The sequence below is a fragment of the Triticum aestivum genome, chromosome 1D (assembly GCF_018294505.1).
Source record: "Triticum aestivum cultivar Chinese Spring chromosome 1D, IWGSC CS RefSeq v2.1, whole genome shotgun sequence".
Classification (NCBI taxonomy): domain Eukaryota; kingdom Viridiplantae; phylum Streptophyta; class Magnoliopsida; order Poales; family Poaceae; genus Triticum; species Triticum aestivum.
In genome coordinates, this window is record NC_057796.1 from 62,918,550 (window position 1) to 62,925,076 (window position 6,527).

Consider the following 6,527-nt stretch of genomic DNA (forward strand, 5'->3'; position numbering starts at 1 on the left):
CCTCCGCGTTCAACACACGTACGGAGCAGCGATGTCTCCTCCTTCTTGATCCAGCAAGGGGGAAGGAGAGGTTGATGGAGATCCAACAGCACGACGGCGTGGTGGTGGAAGTAGCGGGATTCCAACAGGGCTTCGCCAAGCGCTGCGGGAGGAGGGAGATGTGTCACGGGAGGGAGATGGAGGCGCCAGGGCTTTGATTGCTGCTGCCCTCCCTCCCCCCCACTATATATAGGGCCAAGGGAGAGGGGGGCGCAGCCTTGGCCCTTCCTCCAAGGAAGGGTGCGGCCAGGGAGGAGTCCTTCCCCCCCAAGGCACCTCGGAGGTGCCTTCCCCCTTTAGGACTCTCCCTTTTCCTTATCTCTTGGCGCATGGGCCTCTTGGGGCTGGTGCCCTTGGCCCATATAGGCCAAGGCGCACCCCCTACAGCCCATGTGGCCCCCCGGGGCTGGTGGACCCCCGGACCCCTTTCGGCACTCCCGGTACAATACCGATAAAGTGCGAAACTTTTCCGGCGACCAAAATAAGACTTCCCATATATAAATCTTTACCTCCGGACCATTCCGGAACTCCTCGTGACGTCCGGGATCTCATCCAGGACTCCGAACAACTTTCGGGTTACCGCATACTAATATCTCTATAACCCTAGCGTCACCGAACCTTAAGTGTGTAGACCCTACGGGTTCGGGAACCATGCAGACATGACCGAGACGTTCTCCCGCCAATAACCAACAACGGGATCTGGATACCCATGTTGGCTCCCACATGTTCGACGATGATCTCATCGGATGAACCACGATGTCGAGGATTCAATCAATCCCGTATACAATTCCCTTTGTCTACTGGTATGTTACTTGCCCGAGATTCGATCGTCGGTATCCCTATACCTTATTCAATCTTGTTACCGGCAAGTCTCTTTACTCGTTCCGTAACTCACATCATCCCGTGATCAACTCCTTGGTCACATTGTGCACATTATGATGATGTCCTACCGAGTGGGCCCAGAGATTCCTCTCCGTTTACACGGAGTGACAAATCCCAGTCTCGATTCGTGCCAACCCAACAGACACTTTCGGAGATACCCGTAGTGCACCTTTATAGCCACCCAGTTACGTTGTGGCGTTTGGCACACCCAAAGCATTCCTACGGTATCCGGGAGTTGCACAATCTCATGGTCTAAGGAAATGATACTTGACATTAGAAAAGCTCTAAGCAAACGAACTACATGATCTTGTGCTAGGCTTAGGATTGGGTCTTGTCCATCACATCATTCTCCTAATGATGTGATCCCGTTATCAACGACATCCAATGTCCATGGTCAGGAAACCGTAACCATCTATTGATCAACGAGCTAGTCAACTAGAGGCTTACTAGGGACATGGTGTTGTCTATGTATCCACACATGTATCTGAGTTTCCTATCAATACAATTCTAGCATGGATAATAAACATTTATCATGAACAAGGAAATATAATAATAACCAATTTATTATTGCCTCTAGGGCATATTTCCAACAGTCTCCCACTTGCACTAGAGTCAATAATCTAGTTCACATCACCATGTGATTAACACTCATAGGTCACATCACCATGTGACCAACATCTAAAGAGTTTACTAGAGTCAACAATCTAGTTCACATCTCTATGTGATTAACACTCAATGAGTTCTGGTTTGATCATGTTATGCTTGTGAGAGAGGTTATTTAGTCAACGGGTCTGAACCTTTCAGATCCGTGTGTGCTTTACGAATATCTATGTCATCTTGTGGATGCTACCACGCGCTATTTGGAGCCATTTCAAATAACTGCTCTACTATACGAATCCGGTTTACTACTCAGAGTCATCCGGATTAGTGTCAAAGTTCGCATCGACGTAACCCTTTACGACGAACTCCTTTTCACCTCCATAATCGAGAAAATTCCTTAGTCCACTAGGTACTAAGGATAAGTTCGACCGCTGTCATGTGATCCATTTCCGGATCACTATTGTACCCCTTGACCAACTCATGGCAAGGCGCACTTTATGTGCGGTACACATCATAGCATACTGTAGAACCTACGTCTGAAGCATAGGGGACGACCTTCGTCCTTTCTCTCTCTTCTGCTGTGGTCAAGTCTTGAGTCTTACTCAATACTCACACCTTGTAACACAGCCAAGAACTCCTTCTTTGCTGATCTATTTTGAACTCTTTCAAAATCATGTCAAGGTGTGCGTTCTTTGAAAGTATCATCGGGCGTCTTGATCTATCTCTATAGATCTTGATGCCCAATATGTAAGCAGCTTTATCCAGGTCTTCCTTTGAAAAACTCCTTTCAAACAACCCTTTATGCTTTCCAGAAATTTTACATCATTTCGGATCAACAATATGTCGTTCACATATACTTATCAGAAATGTTGTAGCGCTCCCACTCACTTTATTGTAAATACAAGTTTCTAACAAACTTTGTATAAACCCAAAAACTTTGATCACTCCATCAAAGCATATATTCTGACTCCGAGATGCTTACTCCAGTCCTTAGAAGGATCGCTGGAGCTAGCATACCTTTTAGCATCCTTAGGATCGACAAAACCTTTCTGATTGTATCACATACAACCTTTCCTTACGAAAACTGGTAAGGAAACTTGTTTTGACATCCATCTGCCAGATTTCATAAATGCAGCTAATGCTAACATGATTCCGACGGACTTAAGCATCGCTACGGATGAGAAAATCTCATCGTAGTCAACTCCTTGAACTTGTGAAAATACTCTTTGCCACAAGTCGAGCTTCATAGACGGTAACCTTACCGTCCACGTTCGTCTTCTTCTTAAAGATCCATTTATCTCGGATTTCATGGCTGCTAACCATTTGTCGGTTATGGGCCCACCATCGCTTCTCCACAGCTCATAGGTTCATCGTTGTCCAACAACATGACTTCCAAGACAGGATCACGTACTACTCTGAAGTATTACGCATCCTCGTCGTCCTACGAGGTTTGGTAGTGACTTGATCCGAAGTTTCATGATCACCATCATAAGCTTCCACTTCAATTGGTGTAGGTGCCACAGGAACAACTTCCTGTGCCCTGCTACACACTAGTTGAAGTGACAGTTCAATAACCTTATCAAGTCTCCACCATCCTCCCACTCAATTCTTTCGAGAGAAACTTTTCCTCGAGAAAGGACTCGTTTCTAGAAGCAATTACTTTTGCTTCCAGATCTGAAATAGGAGGTATACCCAACTGTTTTGGGTTTTCTATGAAGATGCATTTATCCGCTTTGGGTTCGAGCTTATCAGCTTGAAACTTTTTCACATAAGCATCGCAGCCCCAAACTTTTAAGAAACGACAACTTAGGTTTCTCTAAACGGTGTCGTCTCAACGGAATTGCGTGGTGCCCCTTTTAAAGTGAGTGCGGTTGTCTCTAATGCCTAACCCATAAACGATAGTGGTAATTTGATAAGAGACATCATGGTATGCACCATATCCAATAGGGTGCAGTTATGATGTTCGGACACACCATCACACTGTGGTGTTCCAGGCGGTATTAATTGTGAAACACTTTCCACAATGTCTTAATTGTGTGCCAAACTCGTAACTCAGATATCTCTATGATCATATCATAGACATTTTATCCTCTTGTCACGACGATCTTCAACTTCACTCTGAAATTACTTGAACCTTTCAATAATTCAGACTTGAGTTTCATCAAGTAAATACACTCAGCATCTACTCAAATCATCTATGAAGTAAGAACATAACGATATCTACTGCATGCCTCAGCACTCATTGGATTGCATACATCAAAATGTATTACTTCCAATAAGTTGCTCTCTTGTTCCATCTTACTGAAAACGAGGACTTTCAGTCATCTTGCCCATGTGGTATGATTTGCATGTCTCAAGTGATTCAAAATCAAGTGAGTCCAAACGATCCATCTGCATGGAGTTTCTTCATGCATATATACCAATAGACATGGTTCACATGTCTCAATCTTTTCAAAAACGAGTGAGTCCAAAGATCCATCTACATGGATCTTCCTCATGCGTTCTATACCAATATGACTCAAGTGGCAGTGCCACAAGTATGTGGAACTATCATTACTATTTTATATATTTTGGCACGAACATGTGTATCACTACGATCGAGATTCATTTTAGGTGCAAGACCATTGAAGGTATTATTCAAATAAACAGAGTAACCATTATTCTCCTTAAATTAATAACAATATTGCGATAAACATAATCCAATCATGCTCAACGCAAACACCAAATCTCGATAGTAGAGGGAGCATGCGATGCTTGATCACATCAACCTTGGAAACACTTCCAACACATATCGTCATCTCACCTTTAGCTAGTCTCCGTTTATTCCGCAGCTTTTATTTCGAGTTACTAACACTTAGCAACCGAACCGGTATCTAATACCCTGGTGCTGCTAGGAGTACTAGTAAAGTACACATTCATATAATGTATATCCAATATACTTCTGTCGACCTTGCCTGCCTTCTCATCTACCAAGTATCTAGGGTAGTTCTGCTTCAGTGACCGTTTCCCTCATTACAGAAGCACTTAGTCTCGGGTCTGGGTTCAACCTTGGGATTCTTCACTAGAGCAGCAAACGATTTGCTGTTTCACGAAGTATCCCTTTTGCCCTTGCCCTTCTAGAAACTAGTGGTTTTACTAACCATCAACAATTGATGCTCCTTCTTGATTTCTACTTTCGCGGTGTCAAACATCGTGAGTTGCTCAAGGATCATCATCTATCCTTGATATTTATAGTTCATCACGAAGCTCTAATAGCTTGGTGGCAGTGATTATGGAGAACCATCACTATCTCATCTGGAAGATTAACTCCCACTCGATTCAAGCGATTGTGGCACTCAGACAATCTGAGCACATGCTCAACGATTGAGCTTTTCTCCCTTAGTCTGCAGGCTTAAGAAACTTGTCAGAGGTCTCATACCTCTTGACGTGGGCACTAGTCCGAAAACCCAATTTCAGTCTTCGGAACATCTCATATGTTCTGCGACGTTTAAAAACGTCCTTAGTGCCACAATTCTAAACCGTTAGCATTACGCACTGAACTATCACGTAGTCATCAAAACGTGTATGTCAGATGTTTCGCCACATCTACAGACGACGCTGAGGTTCAGCACACCGAGCGGTGCATTAAGGACATAAGCCTTCTGTGCAGCAATGAGGACAATCCTCAGTTTACGGACCCAGTCCGCATAATTGCTACTACCAACTTTCAACTAAATTCTCTCTAGGAACGTATCTTAACCAGTAGAACTAAAGCGCAAGCTATGACATAATTTGCAGAGACCTTTTTGACTATGTTCATGATAATGAAGTTCATCTGATTATTGAACTCCCACTCAGATAGACATCCCTCTAGTCATCTAAGTGATACATGATCCGAGTCAAACTAGGTCGTGTCCGATCATCATGTGAGACGGACTAGTCATCATCGGTGAACATCTCCATGTTGATCGTATCTTCTATACGACTCATGCTCGACCTTTCGGTCTCTTGTGTTCCGAGGCCATGTCTGTACATGCTAGGCTCGTCAAGTCAATGTAACATCCCAAAATTCTAAATTTTGGAATGTTATAATAAGCAGATAGATTGGATTGATTGTTTGATTGATTGACGGAAAGTGAGTGGAATTCGAAATCTTCTGAAAGTTAAATGAGAGGGAATAAAAGGACTTTCCCAAACTTTCATTTTGCTTTTATGATCTCCATGAATTCAAATTCTTTTCATCACAAAACCCTCGAGAGAAGATGACATGACTTCTTCCATTTATTTAAATGACAAGGGGTGTTGAAAAATATTTGAATTTCATTTGAAAATATTTTTCCAATTCTGAAACTTTATGCAACTCAATGATTTTGACGAGAGAAGATAAAATGACTTCTTCAAAACATATGAAATAGAGTTGGGAGTTTCAAAGGATTAAATTCAAAGTCCCATTGAAATTATTTTTCCAATATTGGACTTATTTGAGTTTTATTCAAATTATTTTTCTCCAAAATAAAAATATACAGAAAATAGGGTAACATGATTCCCTACATCAGAAAATTGGAGAGAAATAAATTTGAAATCATTTTGGTATTTTAAAAATGATTTTTATTGGATTTTATTAAGGCAGTAGCACTTTTTGCTTTATTTGAATTTGTGAGGATTTTATTTGACTTTAAAAAATGTTCATGTTGTAGAAAATCTTTTTCTGAAAATTTTGATACATAATATGCCTATATAAAATTTTAATTTATTTTCTTTATCCGGTTTTCCTTCTGTTTCAATTTAAAAAAAACTGTACATGCGGCCCATAGTTATTTACCGCCCACACGCGTAGCATAGTGGCAGCGGGCGCCTCATTTGTTTTTCCCTCTCCTAAATGGGCCAGGCCCAGCCATCCTTTTTATTTTTTTACTTAGGCCGATTTTTGTTAAAAAAAAACTGCAGTGTACGCGCGCGCAGCCGGCCCGTGGTGCTTTTAGCCCATGCGTTCCCCGTTTATTTTATTTGTTCGTCTACGTTTAGTC